A 27,133-nucleotide genomic window follows, 5' to 3' on the forward strand; every position below is an offset into this window, starting at 1 on the left:
CCTTGTCGATGAGTATTTATGAGACACTCTCAGGGTCACTTAATCACTTTAAGGACACATGCACTTCTTTCACTACACTCGGCTTTGAGTCCTCGAGTCATTTAACGATTTTTAAATATCATCAGAGAGATGTTATTTTTTATTTTATAATTTAAATATCGTGTTATAGTGAATGTCAAACCGGGATATTAAACTGTTGCTTGATCATTCTGAGCATTAAACTTCAGATCAAAAAGAGCAATTTAAGTTTTTAGACCACTTCATTCGCATATCTCGAGGGAAGGTTGTTATATTTTTTATTTGAAACTTGCAGATAGATTTATGTGGTTACCTCTCAAACTTTTGAATGATTCACAACTTTCTAACAAAAGAACAGCAAATTATTTATGAAACGTTAAATTATCAATAAATAGTTTCATTTTCAAATAAAAGGATCAATTTTCAAACAAAAATTGAATTTGCGGTTAAAAAATTATTTGTGAACTAAAACGAAAGAAATCTTTAACACAATAGTAAATTTGCAACCAAAAAGATCAATTTTTATCTAATATGAAGAATCTTCAAACAGACTAGTGAAATTTTCAGTAAAAAATATATTAAACATTTTTTTTTACAATTGTTGAATTTTCAACCTACCAGATAAATTTTTAACCCCTAAGATTAATTTCCTACCAAAGAAGACGAATTTTTCATCAAACAATGAAGATTGCATCTAGATCAGATCAATTTTCAACCAAAATAGAATTTGCATTTGAAAAATTATCTCTAAACTGAAAAGAAACGAATTTTCAACACAATAGTTTACTTTGCAACCGAAAAAATAAATTTTCAACTAACAGTTATAATATTGACTAAATATTGTAAATTATTTATTATATCAATTATTTATTAAACAAGATCTATTCTAAATAAAATTGATGAATTTTTAATATGATAAAATAAATTTTTAACCGAAATGGAATAATCAAATTTCGTTTGAAAATAAATAATTTTAATTTAAAAAAATACAAAATTCAATCAATGGTGTGAAATTTTTCGTCAAGAAACTTCATTCGTCAAGAAAGAAAAAAATGTTAAACAAGTTGACAAAGTTTCTACGAGAAACTTTATTTTCCGAACAAAAAGAATTACTTTTTGACAATATAATTAATTTCTCAACAAAATAATTGAATTTTTAATTAAATAATACAATTTTTAAACTAGAAAAGATGATTTCTCAATCAAAAAAATAATAGTAGACTTTTTAAATAAAAATAGTTAACTGTCAAACAAAAATATTTGAATATTCGACTCATCAGAGAAAATTTCTTCTAAAATAAATAAATTTATAATAAAAGAGTTCAGCCTCAATCCAAGTAGTTGCATTTTTAACAATAAATGCGAATTCTTAAACTTAAATGTACATAAACAAAATAAGATTTTTATTTATAAGTAATTATAATAATAAATCGTAAAAAAGGAAAATTAATTTTTGAGAAAACAGTTTAAGTTTGAAGCAAGCAGTTAAATTTTTAAGCCGAAAAGATGAATTTTCGACAAAGCAGTTAAGTCCTGAACTATGTTAAAAAATTTTTTTTGCTGGATATTTTTTAGTTAAAAGTTTAACTACCGAATTATAAAGAAATTTTTTTGTCTGGAGATTCATAATTTTTCTAGAAAAATGATTGGTTTGTTAAAAAATAGTTATTTTTCTGTTTTACTAAATTATTTTAACTTTAAATTGAGATATTCCATTGTTTATTAAAACTTCATCATTTTTAGAAGAAAATTGAAACACTTGGTTAAGAATTCATATTTTTGTTTCTTAGAGATTCATAATTCCGAAGATCAATTTTTTACCAAAAATTGACAGTTAAAATTTTCAGTCAAAAATTCTATTTAAAATTTAAAAAAACTAATTTTTCAAACAGAAGATAAATTTTCAATAAAAAGTATGAATCTCCAGCAAACAAAAAAATGAATTCCTAACCAACTGTTTAAATTTTCTTCTAAGAAAGATGAAGTTTTAACCAACAATTAATTATTTAAATATTAAGTTTTAAAAACCTGTGCTGAACCAAAAAAGCAGCTAATTTCTTAACAAGCAGATAAATTTTCAATAAAAATTACGAATCTTTAAGGAAAAACTGAATTTTTTAACCACATAGTTAAATTTTCTTCTGAGACAGATGAATTTTCAACCAGAAATATAATAAAAATGAATTTTTAATACAGTACTATGATTTAAAAAGTTTATTTTTTCATTAGAAATTCATAATTTTTATTGAAAATTGATCGGCTTGTTGAAAAATTAGTTGCTTCTTTTTGGTTTCACAAATATTTTTTAAACTGAATATTTAAATATTTCACTTGTTTGTAGTTGAACATTCACCTGATTGTTGATAATTAGTTTTTTTATTTAACTTTAATTTTTTACTGCAAATTTAGTTATACTATTTTTAGTCAAAAACTAACTTTTTCCATTGAAAAATTTCACTACTGTAATAAAAGTTCCTTTTTTCTTTGGTTTGAGATTCATAAAGTTTGTTAAAAAATAGTTTTTTCTGTGTTATTTTAGATCCTTAAACTTAAAATTTAGATATTCCGTTTTTGGCTGAAAAATCCTCTCTTCTAGAAGAAGATTTTACTGTATAGTTAATAATTAATTTTTCCCTCAGAGATTCATAATTTTATCAAACATTTGTTTGTTGAAAAATTAGGGGTTTAAAAAAACTTTGTAAAAAATGTATTTTTTAGTACAAAAATCGACTGTTCGTTGAAAATAGTTTTTTGTTTGTTTATTATCGATCCTTTTAACTGAACATTCATATATTCCATTTGTCGTTGAAAATTTATTTGCTAAAAAAGAAAATTTTAGTATGTAGTTAGAAATTTAATTTTTTTCTAGGAAATTCATCATTTTTATTAAAAATGTATTTGCTTGTTAAAAAATTAGTTTTATGTTATTTAACATAGATTTTTTTCACTGAAAATTTGAATTTGAATTTTTTGGTCAAAGATTGATCTTTTCTAGCGAACAATGTTATCACCTTCTTGAAAATTAATTTTTTTTGTTCAGAGATTCACAATTCTTGTTGAATATTTATTCTGCTTAGTGGAAAATTAGTTGTTTTTTGTTTAACATCGAATTTTTAAAAAGCCTTTTATATATCCTGTTTTTTTGTTTTCTTGAAAATCCATCTGTTTCAGTGATTTATTGAAGTTAAAAATTTACGTTCTTTTGGCAGAAAATTAATCTTTTTGGTTCAAAGTCCATCTTTTTTGGTTAAAAATTCAGTGAGTGGGTGAAAAGTTGACATTCTTTTTCGATAATGTTTTCTTTTTTATATAAAATAGATTGATCATTAATAACTTCTGGAAAAAATTTTAATTATTTTGTTACAAATTTTACAATTATTCAAATATATTATCCTTTTCGGTTGAAAGTTCAACTGCTTTATTGAAAATTAAGCTTCAGGAGTTGAAAATTATACTATTTTAATAGAAAATTGATGTATTTTATTTAAAAATCTCTTTTTTTGGTAAATATTAATCTGCTTGGTTTAAACTATATATGTTCGGTTGCAGATGCAATATTTTAAATTGAAATTTTGAAAATATGAAGTATTCTGAATTGAACTTAATGTCGCACTCATATATCACCTTAATTAGTCTTAGATTCTCGTCAAATTTATTAATGTCAGAATTTACCTCCAAATGTCCAGCATTACCACGGTAGAAACTAATTATTTCCCCATTTCCGTAATTTTTATTTTATTTTTTTTACTGTTTTTAGCCCACTTTGGCTTGTCAAACCTATTATCTATACATTGAAACAGATTCTTTTAGCTTCCTCTCTTAAGTGGGTGTCCACATACAAAAGCTGCGAACTCGAAACTTTGATAGATTTTATGTCCTGGAATCCTTACAATTAAAACCGGGTTCAGAAGGTCTTGTGCGCGTAAGAGTGCAGAATAAGGTTATCTCTTTTCGAGATACGGGGTGATTTATTCCTGAATTCGTGGCTCGTTAATTGGATCGATGTTTCACTGGAGCAGGGTGTCGTCGCGTCGCGACTTTCAGCATGCAAGTTGACAATTGAGATTCGATTCCGTCTCCTTGAGGATTTATTTGGGACCGTTTCGCCCTTTTCGAGAACGGGAAAGTCCTCTGCTTATAAGTAGCGGTTCGAAAATTTCTTCTTTTCCATTTACAGATTTTATCCAAGTCCAGTCATTTATCTCGAGCAATCTCACTCCCTCCAAGCCACGCTCGTATGGATTGAATTAACCAGGATATCACGAAGCTGGTTCTGCAATTTGTCACTCTTCAGAAAAAAGGCTAGCTAATGGTGTCGGACAAAATTAATGAAGCTGGTGAAGATCATTTCCATTTTAGGATTTGAAAATTCAACCTGTAGGTGGTACTTTAAACTCTCTGGAACTAGACCAATAAAATTTTCACTGGTTAAATCAGTATTTTGAATTATCACTGGTGAATCAGTGGATTTCCGACCTGGAATAGTTCAACCAGTAAGTGACAGAGTTACACTAAGTGAAACAGTAAAATTGTCATTAGTTGAATCAGCATTTTGAATTATCACTGGTAAACCAGTGAATTTCTGACCTTGAATGGTTAAACCAGTAAGTAATAGAATTCCACTAATTTGAACAGTGAAAATGTCATTCGCTCAATCAGCATTTTGATTTATCACTGGTGAACCATTGATTTTGCATCCTTCAATGGGTGAACCAGTTAGTGACTCAGCTAATACAGCCTTACTGTATATACCAACGACGCCAATGATATATTCAACCAGTGACCAGGAGACTACCGTTACTTGCTAACCAGTGAACCTCACTGATTAAACCAGTCATGAAATTCCAATATGAAAACTAGTGAAATTGTCATTGGTTGTATCAGCATTTTGAATTATCACTGTGGAACCAAAAATTCTCCATTCTTGAGTGGGTGAACCAGTAAGTTACAAGGCTAATACAACCTTACTGTATATACCAGTCACGTCAAATGATAGATTCAACCAGTGACATAGGCCTCCACGCAGCTGAGATATGAACCTTCAGTCCATTGGGGAAGTCATTGGCTACTTCTGTTTGACTTTGATCAATACGCATACGACCAGATTACTACTGGTACTGACTAACCAGTGAAACTCACTGATTCAACCAGTCATGAAATTTCGCTGAGGGAACGAGTGAAGTTGTCACTGGCCTAATTAGAATTTTGAATTATCACTAGTCAACCAGTGGTTTTCCGACTTTGACTTAGTAAACCAGTAAGTAATTTAACTATAACAGCGCGACTAAATATACCAGTGACGTTAAATGACAGATTCAACTAGTGACATAGGCCTCCATGCAGCTCAGATATGAACCTCCAGTCCAGTGGGGAAGCCTCTGACCACTTCTGTTTGACTTTTACCAGTACGCGTACGATAAAGCTCAGTAAAGCTCATTGATTAGACCAGTGAAATAATTGCACTGAACGAACCCGTAAAGTTGTGACTTGTTGAATATGAAATTTGAATTATCACTGGTAAACCAGTGACTTTCTGGCCTTTACTGGGTGAACCAGAAAGTCACTCAACTAATACTAATTAAAGCATTGAACTTTACTGATAAAACCACAGTAGCTCACTGATTATACCAGTAAAAAATTCCACTGAACGAACCAGTAAAGTTGTGACTGGTTGAATATGAAGTTTGAATTATCACCGGTGAACCAGTGACTTTCTGACCTTCACTGGGTGAACCAGAAAGTAACTCAACTAATACTTATTGAAGCATTGAACCTTACTGATAAAATCAGTGAGCCTCGCTGATTAAACCAGTGAAACTCACTGATTAAACCAGTAAAGAAATCCTACTGAGTGAACAAGTGAATTCTCACTGTTTGTCAGTGACACACTTCCGGCTGGTTTAACTAGCGAGATTTCACTGGTTCAATTTTAAGGAGCGCTGGATCGATCCCTTACCCGTAACTGGTAATTCGACTGAAAATTCATGTTTTTGGATAAAAATTTATCTATTTAGTAAAAATTTCATTTAATTTGTATAAGATTTACCTATATTGTAAAAATGGTCATTTTTAATAAAAATTAATGTTTTAACTTAAAATTAAATTATTCTATTTTTATTTGAAAATTAATTTTTCGATAATAAACATATAACTATTCTATTATTTTCTAAATTTATTTTTCTCAGCTAAAAATTCAACTATTTGGTTGAAAATTCATGCAGTTTGTTAAAAAATTGTCTGTAATGGTGAAAAATTATTTCTTCTTTGAAAATTTAACTATTCAGTTGAATGTGAAGTTCATTTGTTAAAAATTCATTTTTGCTTCGAAAATTTCTCACTTTGATTCTAAATGGGACTATTTTGCTGAAAAATATTTTTTTTGCTAAAGTTTCAGTTTAAAAGCTATCTTCTTCAAATAAAAGTATTTAGTAACAAATTTTTTCAATGCTAAAAATGCATGTATTTGATTTTAATATTATCTTTATTAGTACAAAATTAATCATCTTTTTGATAATATTTTTTTTTAATTCAACTACTTGGTTGAAAGTTAAATAACTTTGTTAAAAACTCATTTTTTGTTTGTGTCATTTTAGGTAAAAAGTCATTTGGATAAAAAATTAACTATTCTCTTAAAAATTAATTTTTTCTTTTAAATTGAAAATTTAATTGTTTCATTTTTGGGTGTAAAATTATCGTTTATATTCAAAGATTGAACTGTTTTGTTGAACATTCAATTAATTTTTTAAAACTGCGTCTAGTTAGTCATAAAAATATATTTTTTAATTTAACATTCTATTTTGTAGCGAAATTCATCTTTTCTAGTTGAAAATTAATCTTTTTTAGTTGAAAGTTGATGTATTTACTGAAAAAATTGTTGTTTTTTTTGTAGAAAATTTAACTAGTTTCTTGAAAATTTGTTCTTTTTTAATAGAAAAGTAATCTTTTAACTAAAAATGTGACTTCATATTTTGCTGGAAAATTGATATTTTCAAAAAAATTAAGCAATTTTGCTGAAGTAATTTTTTGGTTGTAGATTTATCCTTTTCGTTGAAAATTTATATTCTTTCTCAAAAATATAATTATTTTGTCAAATATTCTTGCTTTTTCTTGAAAATTAATTACTTAAATAAAAAATTTATAATTATTTCATTTTCAAATAAAGATTTATCTTTTTTAGTTGAAAATGCAACTATTAGGCTAAATAGTCATATCTTACAGTTAAAAACTTAATTGCTTGGTGAAAAATTCATGTATTTTATTAAAAGTTCGTCTTTTTTGGTAAATTTTTTTTTTAATTCAAAATGTATATATCAACTATTACTGTTTTCTTCGAGAATTTATTTCTTTTGGTTGAAAATTAATTTCTTTGTCGAAAATTGAACAATTTTGTTGAAAGGTAATTTTTCTATTGTTTTCAGATTGATAATTTTTGTTGAAAAATGTATATCTTTGTACCAAAATATGACCATTTTGTGCGAAATTTGTGATTTTTCTAAAAAATTATTTTTTTATAATAAAAATAAAATTATTTCATTATTGGTTGAAAATGTATCTATTTTAATCGAAAGTTTATATATTGTGTTAAAAACTCGTCTGTTTGGGTGCAAATATTAATTATTTGTTAAAAATTTTTTCTTTTTTGTTAAATATTAATTTTTAACTGAAAATTTAACTATTCGACTTTAAAATCTTTAAAATCTTTGTTGGTAGAAAATTGAACTATTATCCTAAAAATGCATTTTTTTGTTGTTGAAAAATAATTTTTCAATCGCAAATAGAGCTATTTAAATTTCATTGAAAAACTGATGTGTTTTAGTTGAAAATTAAAGTTTTTGTTTCAAAGTTTAGACAGGTATTTTGTTCAAGATTGAACAATTTTGTTGAGAAGTAATTTTTCGATTTTTTGTATTCAACATTTTAAAAAAATTGATTTCCTTGGTCAAAATATAAGTATTTTATTGAAAATTTTTAATCTTTCATTTAAAAATTGTTATAATTGGGCTGTAAATTAAGTATTTATAGTTTAAAATTTATTTCTTTTTATTTATTTATTTTATTATTTTATTTATTTTGTTGAAATTTTTTAAAAGAAAATATAATTATTTTTAAGAAAAATTTTCCTTTTATAGCTGAAAGTTAAATGTTTCAATGAAATTTTAAACAATGTTGTAAAAAATTAAGTTAAAACGTTATGTTTTGTAACGAATTAATTTTCATACTCAATATTTAATTGTTCTATTTCTGGTTCAAAACGTATCTTTTTTAGATGAAAGTTAATTTATTTGGTTAAAAATTCGTCTTTTTGGCAGAAAATTTTTTCTTTTACGATTAGACAATGGATTTTTAATACAAAATTTAACTACTCAATTTGAGGTCGTATATTGATATTTTTAGTTGAAAATTTAATTATATCATTATAAGTTCATGGATTTTGTATGAAATTTGTCGTTTTTAGTGAAATAATAATTTTTAAATTCAAAGGGATACTATTCCATTTTTGAGTAAAGATTGACATATTTAAAAAAAAAGATTATTTATTTTGCTAACAATTCATTTTAAAAAGAAAATATAAGTATTTTTATAAAAAAAAATTTTCTTGTAGCTTATAGTAAATTTTATGAATGAAAATTTAAAAAATTCTGTAGAAAATTAAAAAATTAAGTTAAAACGTTGTGTTTTGTGACGAATTAATTTTTCTTTCTCAAAATGTAATTGTTCTATTTTTTGTTCGAAATTGATTTTTTTGAAGAAAGTTAATTCATTTTGTTAAAAAATCGCCTTTTTGGCAGAAAATTTAACTGTTTTGTTGAAAATTCTTTCTTGTATGATTAAACATTAATTTTTAAATAAAAAATTTCAACTATTGTATTTTAGACGGTATATTGATAATTTTTAGTAGAAAATTTAATTATTTGATTAAAAATTATGGATTTTGTTAAAAATTTGTCGTTTTTAGTAGAATAATAATTTTTCGATTCAAAGGGAGACATTTCCATTTTTGAATAAAAATGTACCTTTTTAATTGGAAGATTATTTATTTTGTTAAGTTTTTTTTAGAAAATATTACTATTTTGATGAAAATATTTGATTTTTTAGCAAAAAATTAATTTTTTTCTATTGAAAATTTAAAAAATATTGTAGATAATTAAAAAATTAGTTTGGAATGTTATGTTTTGTAATGAATTAATTTTCGTTACACAAAGTGTAATTGTTCCAATTTTGTTTCAAAATTCATTTTTTTTTTAGTTGAAAGATTATGTATTTTGTTAAAAATTCTTCTTTTTTGGCAGAAGATTTGTCCTTTTTAGTAGAATAATAATTTTTCAAGTCAAAGGGAGACTGTTCCATTTTTTTGATAAAAATTGACCTCTTTTTAATTCCAAGATTATTTATTTAGCTAAGATTGTTTTATTTTTTAAAGAAAATATAACTGTTTTAATTAAATTTTTTATTTTCCTGCAGAAAGTTAATTCTTTAAATAAAATGTTTTTAAATGTTTTAGTTAGATAGAAAATTAAAAAATCAAGTTAAAACGTTATGTTTTGTAAAAAATTAATTTTTTATACTCAAAGTTTAATTGTTTAATTTTTTGATCAAAATTGATCGTTTTTAGATGAAAGTTAATTTTTTTTGTTAAATATTCATCTTCTTTGCGGAAAATTTAACTGTTTTGTTGAAAATTTTTTCTTGTGTGATTACACATTAATTTTTTAATACAAAATTTAACTATTCAATTTTAGTTGGTATATTGATATTTTTTAGTTGAAAATTAAATCATTTCATTAAAAATTTATGGATTTTGTTGAAAATTTGTCCTTTTTTTTATATCAAAGAGAGACGATTCCATTTTCAGGTGAAATTGATCTCTCTTAATTGGAAGACTATTTATTTTGTTCAACATTTTTTTAACAGAAAATATAACTATTTTATTTTAATTTTTTTCTTTTTTAGCAGAAACTTAATTTTTCAAACAAAATTTTAAAAAATGTTGTAGAAAATGAAAGAATTAAGTTATGCATTTTTTTGTTGAAAAGTTGTCCTTTTTAGTAGAATAATAATTTTCCAATTCAAAGGAAGACTGTTTCCTTTTTGTGTAAAAATTGACCTCTTAATTGGAAGATTATTTAATTTGCTAACATTTTTTTAAAGGAAATATAGCTATTTTGATGAATATTTTGTAGCTAAAAGATAATTTTTCAAATGAAATTTTGAAAAAATGTTGTTTAAAATTAAAAAATTATGTTAAAACGTTATGTTTTGTAACAAATTAATTTCTCATGCTCAAAGTGTAATTGCTCCATTTTCGGTTCGAATTTTTTTTTAAGACCAAAGTTAATTTATTTTGTTAAAAATTCGTCTTTTTTAGTAGAAAATTAAACAGTTTTTGTTGAAAATTCTTTCTTTTATAATTAAACATGAATTTTTTAATAAAAAATTTAATTACTCACTTCTAGGCGGTATATTGATATTTATTATTTGAAAATTTAATTATTTGTTTAAAAGTTTATATATTTCGTTGAAAATGGTACAATTTTGTTAAAAAGTGAACAGTTGGACATTTCGAAATCATATTAGAAATTAACTTTTGAAATCAAAATCATGTCACTGTCGCAAATTTGATGACGAAACAGCACCAAATTTTCAATAAATCTTAATTTCGTCAACCTTTCCGAAATTAACTATAAAAATAGTCAATCTTGCGAACAGAAGAAACCAAAACACTTTCGAATCCAGCCCTTTCAATCTGAAATCATTGTCCTATCAGACAAGTGGATATTTTACAGCCTAACGAAACATACACTTTGATTTTTTTTTGGCTTTCAAGTGTCTATCATGAGACATTTAAATCAGTTTGGAAGCCTTTCCAATCATCAGGTATAAAGGGAAAAAAAGAGAAGTCATTTCATGCACATACATCATAATCCGAATGGCATTGGTGAGTGGCAAATTGGCCAATAAGATTTACAAGTTAATAAGCTGGGTCGAAAAAATACAATTGTAAAAATCAGAAGTGGAAATCTTTGAAAAAGTAGCGTATAAGAACCCTGAAAAAAATATATCCAAAGTTATCAATTAGAACCCGAAATTGAACTATTTCCTTGAAATTTTGTATCTCTCTTTTAATTCGTCTTCACGGTTAGAAAATTAATCTGTAATTTAAAAAATGTATAATTTTTATTAAAAATTCAACAATGCAATTTAAAATAGTTTTTTTTTAGGCCGCAGTTTTATAATTTTATCTGAAAATTCATTTCTTCGTTTGAAAATTGGAATATTTGGTTAAAAATGATGTTTTTAGTTAACTGTTTCATCTTTAGTTGAAAATTTATACTTTTTAAGTCAAGAATTCAACTATTTCGTTGAAAATTAATCTGCCTGGTGGGTCAAAAACAAAACTTTGGAAATCGGGAATCGAACTATGTTAAAAAGTATAGTATTTTTTTGAACAAATTTAATAAACAAATGCATTAGTGGGACAATGTCGACGGCAAAATTTTGTTTTGTTTCGATGTCAGACTTTTAATTTAGATCTTCATAATAAATTTGGCAACATCCATGATGAGTCGATAAATTTTATAGTTTTTCAGAAATAAATTTAATAAACAAATGCATTATTCGGGGTCATCTGTCGATGAAAAAAAAATTTTCTCGATATCCTAATTTAAAAAGTTTTCATTAAAAAAAAAACATTTTTTCTGTAGACAAATGCCTGATTTATGCATTTGTTTATTCAATCTGTTTAGAGAAATCATGAAATTTATAAATTTATTATGAATGTTTTTGAAATTTTCATAAAGCTCTCATCTGAAAAGACTAGCATTGAAAACAACGAATTTTTCTGCCAACAAATGCCCGAATAATGTGTTTGTTTATTAAATTTGATTTTGAAATATCTTACGATTTATTAACAAATTACGAATTTCGCTCAAATTATCATAAAGTTCCTAACTTATAGAAATGTACAAAAAAAAATTCTGTCAAAACTCAACTCCTTGATTTAAAATTTATTTTTTTGACCAAGAACAATTTGTTAAAACTATTTTTATTTGGTCAAATATTTTATTCTTGATTGAAAATTTGTGTTTTTTTGTTGAAAATATAACTATTTTGTTAAAAATTAATTTTTTGGTGGGACAAAAAACGATATTGTAAAAATCGGAAATTGAATCTTTGAATGTATCGTATGAGGACCATGAAAAATTATTATTAGTTCGTATACGATCGACAAATGCCTTTGTTTCCGGTGTCAAAAAAAATTTTTTAATCCTTCATCTTTTTCGTTGAAAATTCAAGTCTGATTGAAAATAAGTTTTTTCTTTTAGGTCGAAGTATTATAATTTTATCTGAAAACTCATTTGTTCAGTTGAAAAATTAAATATTTTGTTGAACGTTCTTTTTTTTGGTAAACTATTCCATCTTTTGTTGAAAATTAAATTTTTTTATTCGAAAATTGAACTATTTCGTTAAAAATTAGTTGGCTTGTAGGATCGAAAAAACAAGAATAATTAGTTCGAATTCAATCGATAAACGCCTAAGTTTTTCGCATTAACAAAACATACTTTTTTAAATATTTCATCTTTTTGGTTAAAAACTCAACTACTTGATGAAAAAATATTTTTCTGGATGTAGAATAATTTTTTGAAAACTTTATTTTTTTTGTGTTGAATATTCCTTTGTTGGTTGAAAATTTATCTTATTTAGTTCAAAATTTAACTATGTAATTAAAAATTCTTGCTTTTTTTGTAGTCGATGATTTATTATTTTATCTGAAAAAATTCCTTTTTTCAGTTGATAATTTACATATTTTATTTTATTTGGTTAAAAGTTTATGCATTAAAAAAAAAATCTGCTTGGTTGAAAAATCATTTCTTTGGCTGAAAATTAATCTGTGTAATTAAGAATTAAATTATTCAATTTTTGGTAAAAAAATTATCCTTTTTTTTAAACTCATCTTCCTAGTAAGAAAATTAATCTTTACGGTTTTAAACATTTTTTTGTTAACTATTCCATCTTTGTTTAAGAATTCATTTTTTTTGTCAAAAATGTGACTGTTAAATTTCACTAAAAATTAATTTGTTGAGTGAGTTGTTAAAAACTGATTATTTATTCGTTTGAGAATTCATTTATTGTATTGAAGAATATTATGTTTGATTTAAAATGTATTTCTTTGGTGAAAATCAAATTTTTTTTCAATAAAAATTAAACTATTCTATTTTTGATTTAAAATTATTATTTTTTTCAGTTAAAAAATCAATCATTTGTATTAAAATTCGTGTTTTTGTGAAAAGTTTTCCGCTTTATCTATACAATTATTATTCTTGGTATAAAATTTATGATTTTGTTTGAAAATTCAACTACTATTTGATCACAAGTTTATTTTCGATCAAGAATTTATAATTTCATCTAAAAATTCATTTTTTTTAGTTGAAACTCTAACTATTTAGTTAAAAAAACTTTTTTTGCTTAACTTTTTCATCATTGTTTGATCATTGAACTGTTTAACTAGAGATTTACTTTATCAGTCAAAGATTCGTCATATTATCTAGAAGTTAAGTTTTTTCAGTTGAAAATTGTTTTTTTTTTTAGAACTATTCCAATTTTGGTTGAAAGTTAAACTAGTGGTTTACAAACTTATTTTTTGGTCGAAGATTTATGATTTTATCTAAAAACTTATTTCTTCAGTAGAAAACTATTTTGTTGAAATGTTTTGTTGGTGTAAGTATTCCATCGGTTGAAAATTTATTTCTGTGCTTGAAGATCAATTATAAAAAATGATAATTAAACTATTAAATTTAAATTCAGGAAGAACATTAATCTTCTGGTTAAGAAATTCATCATTTTTGTTGAAAATTCAACTATTCAATTACAAATTGTTTTTTTTTAATAAAGCATTTATAACTTTATCTAAAAATTCATTTGTTTAATTAAGAATTTAACTATTTTTCGAAAATTCTTTCTTTTTTTTTGTTTGTTTATTCCATCTTTCGTTAAAAATGTATATTTTTTCGTTGAAAATTCTGTTTATTTGAAAATAAATTTTTTTGTTGAAAAATTAATTTTTTGTTTGACAATTTAACTATTTATACCATTTTTAGTTAAAACTCTTTTATATGAGCAAGCCCATTTGTTACATTTTGTTGCATTTTCTTCCAAAGCAAATTGAAAACACTTCCAAAGAAATTTTTTCTTGTTTCAAAATAAATGCAAACGAGCATACAATTAACAATTTGGTTTCTATAATATAAATCAATTTTTTTCACGAGAAAAGTGCGAACAGTTACAAGTGGGGAATTTTATAGATCGGCTTCAAGTTTTTACGATTTGAACGAGAAAGGATTAACAGGAAAAACACTTACGGATCGAGACTTTTCTGTCCAAGTCCAGTGATCGAACTATCGATCGATCGAAGAACGATGGCGGCGAATCAAAGAGATTTCTAACACACGCTCGCCATCCTTCATATTTAATTACCCATAAATTGCGCGAGTAACTCTCGCGCTGAATTCGCAACATTGCGTTCCGCGAACACCACACCCGTCCGTCTATCGTTTATGAAATTTCTGCTAATCCGGAACCGCATTAACGATATTTTTCAGATTCATCACTCAAAATTTACTGATTCGCAGTCAATTTTTACTGATTCGTATAGTGTCGATTTGGCAAGCAAGCAATCAGTTCAAAGAGATTATCTTAACTCTTTTTACTTTCTCCATATTTGTGCATTGGCCTTTTAAAATTAAAGGTCTAGGAATCGAAAACAGTAATTTGATGATTGTGAATTCTCTTTTTTTAATGCTCTTTTGGCTTTAACAAATATATTTTCATCACGTATTTCGTGCTCACCCCCATGTTTGTGCACAGACCTTTTATAATTAAATTGGAAAGAATTGACCACAGTAATTGGATGATTGTGAATTCTCTTTTGTTAAAGCTCTTTTGGCTATAACGAAAACGCTCTCATCACGTATCTTGGGATTCTCTCGACCTTTGTATTTTCCCCATGTTTTTGCACAGACCTTTTATAACTAAATGGTAAAGCATCGACAACTGTAATTTGACGATTGTGAATTCTCTTTCGTTAAAGCTCTTTTAGCTTGAACAATCGCATTCTTATCACGCATCTCGTGTTTTGCACTCGATATTATATATTATATTGATTTCTTTACTTCGGTGTTTGATTGCTTATTCAGAAACTGCAAAATAAAGTACAAATGTTTTTTTTCCTGTTTACTTTAATGTTTGTACTTTATTTTGTATTTACCTTATTTTGTATATTTTCCTATGACTGGAAATCTGTAATTTTAAGTTACCGTTCAATTTAGCCAGAAATATTGATTGATTGACCTTTGTCTATTATGAGCTATATATCAATTTTTTGGCCCTTTGTCAATCTTAGGCTTTCTGTTAATTTTGGGACTTATGCCAAAGTTGAGCTTTATGTACATTTTTTACCCTATCTCAATTTTATGCCCAATGTAATTTCTAGACCTTATGTCAATTTTGGGCCCTATGCCAATCTTGTCTATTTTAAATTATTTTTTATGAAATTTATTTCGTCTCTGTCTATTATGGGTTCTATATCAATTTTAAGCCCTATGCCAAATTTAAGTCATAAATATATTTTGGGCCCTACCCCGATTTTAGAATAGATGCCAATTTTGTGTTCTATACAAATTGTGGGGCATTTTTCAAATTTGGACCCTATGTTAATTTTGGGTCCTTTGTCAGATTTGGGGCTATATTTCATTTTTTGTCAGATTTGGACCGTATGTAAATTTTTAGCACTGTGTCGATTTTCACCCTATATAAATTTTGGGTCCTATGTCGCTTTTAGGTCTTATGGCAGTTTAGGCTCCATGTTTGTTTTGGGCCCCATGTAAGCTATGAGATCTATATTAATTTCGGGCTCTACGTTGAATTTGGACCCTATGTCAATCTAGGGTCCCATGTCAAATTTGGACCCCATGTTCGTTTTGGGCCCTATGTAAGCTTTGGGCTTTATATTATTTTTAGGCTCTGTGTCAAATTTGGACTGTGCTAATTTAGAGTCCTATGTCGATTTTTGGCTCTATGTCAATTTTGGTTCCTATGTCGATTTTAGGTTCAATGTCAGATTTGGGCCTCATAAATTTTAGACTGTATGCCAAATTTGAGCTGCATGTTACTTTTGAGTTCTATGTCAATTTTGGGCCCTATACCAATTTTGGGTTCCATATCAGCTTTGGGCCCTACCTCTACGCGACTGAAACGATAAGGGTTTCTATGAAACACCAAAAAGAGAAAATATTACATTTGAAGCAAAAATATTTCAGTATCAACAAAATAGATGAACGTTGAACTAATCAATTAAATTTTTAAGTAAGAATATTAATTTTTTCTGAAAAAAGCGAACTTTTAATGCAATACATATATTTTCAACTGAAAACGACATATTTTCAACTCAAAATGGAATGATTAAGTTTCCATTAAAAAAAAAAATTATTTTCATATAAAAAAAAATTAATTGACAACAAAATAGGTAAACTTTCAACAAGATAGTTAAATTTTTAATTGAAAATATAAATTTTTGACTAAAATTAAGTTAATAATATATATTTAAAAAAATTAATTTAAAACAAAAAAGAACAAATTTTTAAGGAAGTTATTAATTTTAAGCTAGGTATTTGAATTTTTAAACACAAAAAATGCATTCTGAATAAAAAGTGTAATGTTTTATATTCGAATCCAAAAAGGGTTTTAATGCAAGACAATTTTGATATTTAAACAAAAAAAGTCATGTTTTTAGTAAGAAAAAAAAATTGATTAAAATTGTCGAATTTTTAAGGCAGATTGATTAATTTTCTAAAAAACAGATAAATTTTAATCCAAAAGCAAAGTTTCGAGTAAATAGTTTAATTTCCAATCGAAAAGGCAAATTTTCAACAAAAAACATAATTTTTCAACCATATAGTTTCATTGCTGACAAGGAAATTAAATTTTTATCCAAAAATGTAATAGTTAGATTTTCCATGAAGAAAATTAATTTTTCACTTGAAAAGAACATTTTCCAACCAAATATTTCAATTCTCCAACCATAGAGATAAAATTCGATATAAAGTCATCGATTTCCAAAAAAAGTTAAATTTCCAACAAAGAAAGTAGAAAAGTTTTTAAAAAATCATGAAATTTTCAAGAAAAATTGTCTACAACAGTGGTGAATTGTCTTTTTAAAACAATGGTTGAACTTGGAAAAAAAAATACAATTTACATGCGAATAATAAAATTTTCAAAGAAAAAAACAATTTTCTCTTCAACGGTTGCATTTTTAACTAAAATGAAAAAAATTTTAATAAAAGAGATGAATTTTGAAACCAAAAAACTCATTTTGAACAAAATGCATGAAATTTCAATGAAATAGTTGAATTTTCACTTTAAAAATATACATTATCGACCAAAAAGCATATAGGTAAATTTTGAGTGTAAACAATTTATTTTCAAGAAAGAAAGTAGTCCAATTTTCTACCAAAGAGATAAATTTAGATATCAAATCATGAATTTCAAACGAAACAAAATTATTTTGAACAAAGTAGTTCCAATTTCCACCAAGTAGTTTAATTTTCAACTCAAAAATATAAATTTTCAAAAAAAGCGTCAAATTTTCAACGAAGAATGTATAAGTATTAAACAAATTGTTGAATTTTCAAGACCCAAAGACAAACTTTCTACAACACTGTTGAACTCACTTTTTAAAATAATTAAAAATTTTAATAAAATAGTAAAATTTACAATCTATAAATAAATTTTTCAACCAAAAAAATCAACTTTCTTGTAAGCGGTTTAATTTTTAATCAAAGAGATAAAATTTCTAATAAAAGAGATGAATTTTTAAATTCAGAAGACGAATTTGTAACAAAATGCAGGAAATTTAAATTAAATAGTTGAATTATTACTAAAAAAAACATACGGTTTCGACCAAAAAGCATGTAGGTAAATTTGTAGTTCAAAAAATTAATTTTGAAGAAAGAAAAACGTATTTTCAAATAAAAAGTTCAATCTTCAACCAGAGAAATGCTTTTTCATTTAAAATCGTGAATTTTCACACACAAAAATTAATAAATATTTACAAATTAGTTAAAATTTCTCATAACTACTTTATTTTTCAAACCCAAAATCTTTCGCATTTAAATTTTTTCTGTTGAAATAAAGTTTTATAGGGTGAATATTCAATTTTAAAAATTCTCAGATTTTCTTTGAATGATTTTTTGTCTTTCCTGACCATTAACATTCAAATACCAGCATTTTAATATTTTTAAGATCGGATCTTTAGTGAAGGGGATGAAACAATATTTCAGATACAAAACCAAAAATCTCAAATTTACATATTTATTTTGAACAAAAATTACTTTTTCAGCATAAAAGATACCTTTTTAACAAAATAATCGGATTTTCAAACAAATAAATAAATTTTCAACCTAAAAAGTTGAATTCTCAACAAAAAAATGTAGAAGTTGATATTTTTAGTAAAAAAGATGAAATTAAATTTTTTTCATTCAATTTTGCGAACCAAAAAGACGAATTCTCAACAAATATTTTTCAGTCATGAAAGAAAAACAATTTTACCTAAATTGTTCAATCTTCAAGATAAAAGGCGAATTTTCTATACAAAAATTGAATTTTCAGCGATAGAAAAATAATTCTCAACCGAATAGTTAATTTTTCAACCAAGAAATTTCATTTTTATCAATGAAAGATAAAATTTCTATTAAAACAGAAGAATTTTTTAATTAAAAAAAATTTTAAATAAAGTGGAATTTTCCACAAGAAAGGATGACTTATCAACCAAATTTTTGAATTGTTAATTAAACAGTTGCATTTTTATCCAAGAAAGATGCAGTTTCTACTAAAATAGATGAATTTTTATAATTAAAAAGATAAAATTTAAAAAAAAGGTACAATTTTCATCAAAAAAAGAGATTAGTTTACATTTCAACACCAAAATATGAATTTTAAACAAGTAGATTTTCTAGGAAATAGTTGAATGTTCAAAAAAAAAAGAGAGAGAGAACAGCAGTTGAATAGTTTTTCTTGACTGTTAATAATTAAAGACCAAAATCTTAAACTTGTAATATTGTTGACCTTGAATCTTATTTAAACGGAATAATACAATTTAAAAAAAATTAAATTGAAAAATTTATTCTGCTTGACAGTTATTGAAAGTTATAGAAAATCCTTGAGTTTTCCGAGACTTTTTTTTAGTCCATTACTTTTTACTGAATAATAAAATTCTCTGACTATTCAAAAATTTTTGTTAGCTAGGTCCATTTTTTACTCAACATTATTTATAGAAAATTAACTTATTTTTTTAAATCTCATATTTCAATTCTAAAAAGTCAAACAAAGTCTTTTTCGGTTGAAAATTTAACTATTTTTTAAAAATTACTCTTTTTATTTAAAAAGTCATCTACTTTACTAGAAATTTCATCTTTCTTCGATAAAAATGCAAAAGTTTGGTTTAAAATTCAGGAATTTTGTATTAAAGTATTTTTTCTTCTTTGTTAAAAATTAAATTGTTTTATTGAAAATTCATATTTTTGGGCAGAAAATGCAACTATTCTCGTAGACAATTTTTTTCTGATTCAAAACTTATATTTTGATGCCGAAAAGTGGAACTAAAATCTTTTTTGAATAAAAATCCAACCATTTTTTTATTATTTGTCTTTCATTTAAGAATCCATTTATTTTATTAGACATAACACCTTTCTTGGATAAAAATGCAACTGTTTTTATACAAATTAATTTTTTTTTCAAAAACTTGCGCTTTTTTATTGCAACTTCAACTGTTTCGTTGAAACATCGTATTTTTGGGTTGAAAATTCAAGCATAATTTTATTGGAAGATTTATTTCTTGTTGTAATCTTATATTTTGATGTTAAAAGGTCAAAATAAAGTCTTTTTCGGATTAAAATTCAATTTTTTTTTAATTTATATTTTTGATTTAAATATTAATCCATTTTAGTATAAATTTCATCTTTTTGGATAAAAAGGCTACTGTTTACCTGAAACTTAATCATTGCTCTGTTTGGGGACACAACTTTTTTTGTTCAAAATTTTGGTTGAACCACTTTTTTAAGAAATAATTTTTTAGGCAGTACTCGTATTTTAGTTGAAAACTAATTTCTTTAGTTGAAGGTTTAGCTAATTCGTAACAAATTAATTTTTTCTGAAAATTCATATCTTCTGGTTAAAAATTCAATTGTTTGCGAAAAATTACACACGAATATTATTTATAATAAATTAAATAGCATTTTTTATCAATTTTGTGAGTAAAGTTCTCTAAACATGTAATGTATAGAGACATTATTGTGGTTAGTCTTAACTTCAGTTATATTTTCTTTATATTTATATTTTTAGGAGAAATATAGACTTTATGTTTTATATTAAAATAGTGAACCAAAAAAAATTTTTTGACCTCCAGGAATTTTCAGTTACAGTAAATAAAAATTGATAAACTGCAACATAATTTTGTGATATATGTGACTGGCGTTTCATGCAGTTACTGTTGCTGAAATTCCTGTTACAGTTTCGGAAAATTTAAAAACGGTTTCTGCATAAAGCTTTAGTGGCGCGTCTAAAAATTCCTACAGAAATTTCTAACAGTGTAATTTGAACTAGAGATTTATTTAAGGGGGTAGCCAGATTTCAATTACCTTTTTTTCAACAACGTTTTTTTTGTTATTTATTTTTATTTAACATTTACAACTGTGTAGTATGTTGTAAGGCATGTTAATAACTAACGAAAAAAAAACGGTCGCCATGATTTTTCAACTTTGCGTCATCTGAAACACAAAAACCAAAATTTTTCGTGAAAAGCACATAAATCGCTATAGCATGAACCTCAATTGTGAAAAATATTAATTAATAAACAAATTGTGAACGTTTTTGTGATTTTTCGTTTTTTCCTCACTTTTTTTAAACATTAACTAGATCAAATTGTTAAAAAACATTAATGAAGAATCAAGACCGAGGCTTATGCGATAGCCAAGTCTTTTCTGAATATTTTCAAAAAAAATTTGAATGAAATCGGCTGGAAACGTGACGACGACCCCAAAAAAACGCGTTTCGAAGATAAACGCGTTTGAAGTACGAAAAATTGTGCGTTCTTTACAATAAACAAATAAAAAAATAAAAAATAAAACGCATTCCGACAGTAGGTCAACTAAAGTGAGATCTTGGTAAAAATGATAAGATTCAACTGTCTCTGAAGAATATACACAAATATCATATTCTGGCTTGATAAAAATGATATTTATAGGAAACAGGAAGCCCAACAAAAGTACATTATAACAAGATTATGATGCGAAAATCTTATAAATCTGAATATCCAGAAGATATCCTGAAGATCTCTTTTAGAATGTGGGAACATTCTCGACTCGAGCAAATCAGGCATTACATAATTTAGCAATTCTTGGGTTACCGATGCACGCTCGATAAATATTTCTTGCACAATGTCGCGATTTTGGTCGATAGGAGGAATTCCTTTCTGTGAGTACACGATTTCGCGCTAAACGGCCGAGAGATGATCGTTCATGAGGGCACGTGCTGATCGAATCTCCGATCCAGCTAAGCTCGACCCTGAATCACGTTCGTCACATCTGGAGCGTTGGAAGACGCGGAAGGACTCATGTACGGTGTGTCTACTCTAATGTATTTGGGGTGGGGGGTGGGGACTTGTAGATTGTGGCAAAATTTGAGATCAGCGCCACCTAGGGGACGTAGCAAGAACTATTGTCTACAGCAACGACCCGCCCCCCCCTCCTTCCCTTCTCACCCTAATTTGTAGGTTATGTTGACTTCTCTTTCTGAAATAAATAGATGAATAATAATAACCAATAAAATAAACCAAAAATTGAACAAAATGAAATCTATCATCGATCAAATGCAATAAAATGTTTAAGTCTGTTGCAATCGATCTATCATAGAAAGATTCCAACAGACTTTAACGTTTGATTGTTCCTTCTAGCAGAACGATTCCAACAGACTTTAAAATTGTATTGCATTTGATCGATGATCGATTTGATTTGGTTCCATTTGTAGTTTGTGTTATCGGTGAAAATCCATTGTGAATTCAAGTTCATCACGCAAAAAAAATATAATTCTTGCAGCTACAGTGAACTTGAGCAGACGTGAGCAGACGATAGAACTTTTATCGTCTGCTCAAGTTCATTTCGAATTCTGAATTCACACGAGCGCCACCTAGAGAACCTAGCAATTACTATAATCCGTTCACCACTTTTGTATGGGAGTGGGCACACCGTGGACTCATGTGAGGGTAGAGTTCTGAGCCGGTTATATTACTTTGAGAAGGGTAAAGAGAATGAGAATATTACTGAGAATATGACCGAGAAATAAATTCTCTGAGAATTTATGAGATTCTCAGAATTTATTTTAATTAATAGAAAATTGCATTTTTTCGTTAACTTTTCGGTTGAAAATTCAACTCTTTTTTTTGAAAGTTTGTCTTTTATTTTAAAGTTTACCTGCTTTAGCAGAAATTAAATCATTTTTTGATAAAAATGCAACTGTTTGGTTAGAAATTAAGCTGTTATACTTTTTTCTTGAAAACTTAACTATTTCGTAGAAAATTTATGTTTTATTTAAAATTTATATCTTGGTGTTGATAAATGAACTGACATATTTTCTGGATAGTTCCACTTGTAAAAAAATTTGTTTTTTATTACAAATTCATCTGTTTTAGTAGAAAATTGATATTTTTTGGATAAAAATGCAACTATTTGATAGGGAATTGAACTATTCTGTTAAAAATTCATCCCTTTTGGTTGAAAAAATTCGTCCTTTTAGATTAAAATTCAATTTTTTTTTGTAGAAACTTATTTTGTTGTCACAAAAATTCAATTTTTGATGTTACTGAGTTAACTAGAATCTTTTTTGGATGAAGACTCAACTTTTGTGTAATGAAAAATTATTTTTCTTTACGATAAATTTTATATTTTTTTTATAAAAATGCAACTATTTTCTGGAGATGAGTTTAAAAAAATTGAGATTAATTTTCAAAAAAAAGATTAATTTCCAACGAAATAGATGAATTTTGAACTAAAAATAAAAAACTTCAACAAAAAACGGAAATTACATTTTGATATAAAAATTTTTTTCTCCCAACTGATGAATTTTCAACATAAATGATGAATCTTCAACTGAAATAGTAGTTGAATTTTATGCAAAAAAGATGAGTTTTTAACTAAAACAATCAAAAACAACAAAAATGAACTTTTACTAGAAAAAGATAAATTTTCAACAAAAACTGAAATAATTACGTTTTAAGTTTAAAAAAATCAATTTTCAACAAACAAAAAAAATGAATTTTGAAGTAAAATATGTCATCATTTTATAATCAAAAATTGAATGAATAAATTTTGAGTCAATAAATAATTGTGCAACCAAAGAGATGAATTCTTAACTAAGATTATTATTATTATTATTATTATTATTATTTACTTAGATCACTACATTTTTAAATAAAAAGAAGAATTTTTAAACAAGGAGAATAAATTTAAAAAGAGAATTTACTGGGTTAATTGAAATTTTTTTTAAAGATAAAACTCACCTGTTTTGTAATAAAAAATTCTTTTGCTTTAAGATAAGTTTCATATTTTTTTTATAAAAATGCCACTATTTGCTAGAGAATTCAAAGATTTTGTTAAAAAGTTATCGTTTTTGGTTAAAAATTCGTCTTTTTAGATCGAAAATTGAATTTTTTTTGGTAGAAAATTATTTCTTGTTAAAAAGTTCATAGTGTGATGGTGAAAACTCGACTAAAATCTTTTTCAACAAAAAATTCAACTATTTGTTTAAAAACTTATTTTTTTATTTAAAACTTCATCTGTTATAGAAAAAATGTAATTTTTATATGAAAATGCAACTTTTTGGTTCAAAATCGTTGATCATTTTTTGTGTGTAAAAATGCATCAGTTTCCGGGAAAATTAATTTTTTGTTGAAGTCATATTTTTTGTTTAAAAATTGCATTTTTGTAAAGAATACTTGTCCTTTAGTTTGAAAGTTCAATAATTTAGATAAACTTTTACTTATTTTTTTTTGAGTGAAAAATCTTTATTTGTTGGAAATTCGTCTTTTTGTTTTTAAAATTCTTTTCTTTTGTTGCATAAATTTAATTCTTTTTTATTAAAATATAAACTATGACACTTTTTTCTCGACAATTTGTCTTTTTAGGTTGAATATTCAACTATCATGTTAAAAATTCAATTGTCTTGTTGAAAATTCCAGTATTTTGTTAAAGAGTTATCTTTTAAAGTAGAAAAAACTTTATTTTATTTTTTTGAAATGAATTAATAAATTTCAAAATTTTAAAGTATATGTAACACTGTAATTCCTGAATATGTCTGAACTAGAAAATAATGTTTATTCAACCGCTGAGATAACCTGAACAATAACACTACTGTTAAAATAATAAATTCTTAAATTCTCATAAATTCTTTTAAATTCTCCTACATTCTGTCATATTCTCGGTTATATAACCTGAATTTAAATTCTCGGGAATTTAATAACTCTATGGTTAGAGCAAACTAGCAGTGATGCCAATGTCCCTGTGCTACTGCGCTTGCGTTAGTGCTGCGCGCTGGTTGGCCGCACTTGGCGCCCGATTCAAAATTACTTTAAAAACAATTCTTGTAATTTAAATAAGTAATTATTAAAATATGCACAAGAATGTAGAAGAATTACGTAACTTTTCATTTCAGACAAGAAAAAATGTATAACACATATATTTTATAAATAACAGTTTTCATTGAACTCCAAAGACTGACTTATATTTCACAAAACATTTTTTAAGAGATATATTTTTTTAAATACCCTATAATATTTCAGCAGCTTAATATATAGACGTTAATTGCAGAACATAAAAATAGTAATATTTGAATTTTTCTAAAAAAAATTTCAGCTCAGAATATTATTCTTTTCGATTGAGACGTGGCAAACGGATGCAAGTAAAAACGAAATTTTGAAAAAAAGGGGCTATATTTTATTAATGAGATATCTAGGCCTCCTGAGCCTGCTCCCCGTGTTCAATTCCCTATAGAAAATTTTGTAAGTTTGTTTCAAAAAATTAAATTATTAACATGATAATAAATTTTATTCAAAATAAAAAGAACTAAGGACACTTAGATAGAAAATAATATATTTATAACAAAACAATAACAAAAAATAAGGAGAAATTATTCGGAATAAAGAAAAGAAACAATATAACGATCAAATTCAAACACGCTTTTAAATATCCACATCTAAGTTTAAAACATCAAAATAAAAAAAAGAAGAAAGAGAAAATAGAAAAAATTGTAATCCCTTTCCTTTTCTTTTTCTCTCGTTTTTTATTATTTTAATTTATTAATTCTCACGACAGCTATTCCTGCTTTGCACATTTTTCCTGAAAAAAACTCGAAATCGCAATTAGTATTAAAGTACAAATTGAACACGAGTAGTAAGATTAATAAGAATTGTCCAAAAAATTGTTGAATCCTCAATCAGCAAGATGAATTTTCAAAGAAAAAGATTAATTTTTTACTAAAAAATACGAATTTCTAACAAAATCCATAAATTTTTAAACAATTAGTTTTTCAACTAAAAAAGATCACACTTTATTTAAAAAATTTAATTTTCCACAAAAAATATCATAGTTGAATTTTCTGCTAAAGATATTAATTTTCACAAAAAAAAGTGTTATAAAAATTATTTCAAAGGAGATCGAATCCATTTAACATTCGGCAGGTTCTGTACTACAGGTCGTTTAATCGATTAGGAAGGGATTTATGTTGTTTTTAGATTAAATTTTTTGAGAACTATTTTTTCGTTATAAAAAAAATTCTATGTTCAAAATATTAATTTTTAACCAATGAGATTAATGTTTAACAAAAAAGACGATTTTTCAACCAATTACTTGATTTTTAAACTATAAGGGAACAGCTTTTTAAAATTTTTTGTAGAAAATGTTCAACAATTTAGTTGAATTTTTTTTTCTCTCGTGATTGAAGTTGTTTCTTGGTTAAAAACTCATCTCTTTGTGTAGAAACTTAATTTTAGTAGTGACCATGAACACAATAAAAATGTATCCCTTTTTGTTGAAAATTTAACTATTTTTTGGAAAAACTTGCCTTCTTGGGTTGAAAACTCAACAATTTTGTATATATTTTCCTTATTTCTTTGTTCGTCCTAGAGTTTCGCGCTCCATAATATATGCATACATACATCTACAACTATAATTTGGTAGTTGTGGATTATCTTTTGTTAAAGCTCCTTTGTTGAGGACTCAACTATTTTGTTTAAAATTTGTCTTTTTTGTTTGCATTCAACTACTTGGTTAAATGTTAAACTAATTGAGTAAAAATGGATCTTTTTTGGGTTGAATATTCATCATTTTAGAGGAAAATTTAATTCTTTTGTTGAAAATTCTTTCATTCTTTGGTTGAAAATTAATCTTTTTGTTGAAAATTCCTCTAATTGTTTTAAGGTGGAACGACCTTTCACAAAATAATTTTTTTGGTTGAAGATTCATTATTTTGGTTTAAAACTTATATCTTGTTAAAAATTAAAATATTTGCTTGAAATTAACTTTTTGGTTCAATACAGCCGTTGTTGTTTTAAAATAATCATATTTGTTAGTTTTGCTTGAAAATGTACATACTTATTTAAAAGTTTAACTATTTCGTTAAAATGTTATGTTTTTGGATGAAAAAGTAACTATTTGGTTGCCAATAGTTTAACTGTTAACCAAATAGTTAAATTTTCAACCTGCAAATATAAATTTTAAACTGAATCGCCAAATTTTTTAACAAAATGATTAATCTTTAACCTTGAATCTTTAACTTTGAAGATTGCACGAATAAATAAGTATTTTAAATGTTTTAAACATAAGACACGATCCTTGAATAAACTCATTAAACATGAATGCACTTTTCACATACCAAAGCGCGAAGCTATAGTAAATTTTGGTATAGTATCTTGATATGGAACGGAAGTGTCTCTCTTGTCGCTCGACCAATCCGCATTCAGCTAGGACAAACAAGATTAGAGAAACAAAAGAGAGGGGGGGCAAGAGAGAGAGAGAGA

This window comes from Belonocnema kinseyi, chromosome 9 (assembly GCF_010883055.1).
Source record: "Belonocnema kinseyi isolate 2016_QV_RU_SX_M_011 chromosome 9, B_treatae_v1, whole genome shotgun sequence".
NCBI classification, from domain to species: domain Eukaryota; kingdom Metazoa; phylum Arthropoda; class Insecta; order Hymenoptera; family Cynipidae; genus Belonocnema; species Belonocnema kinseyi.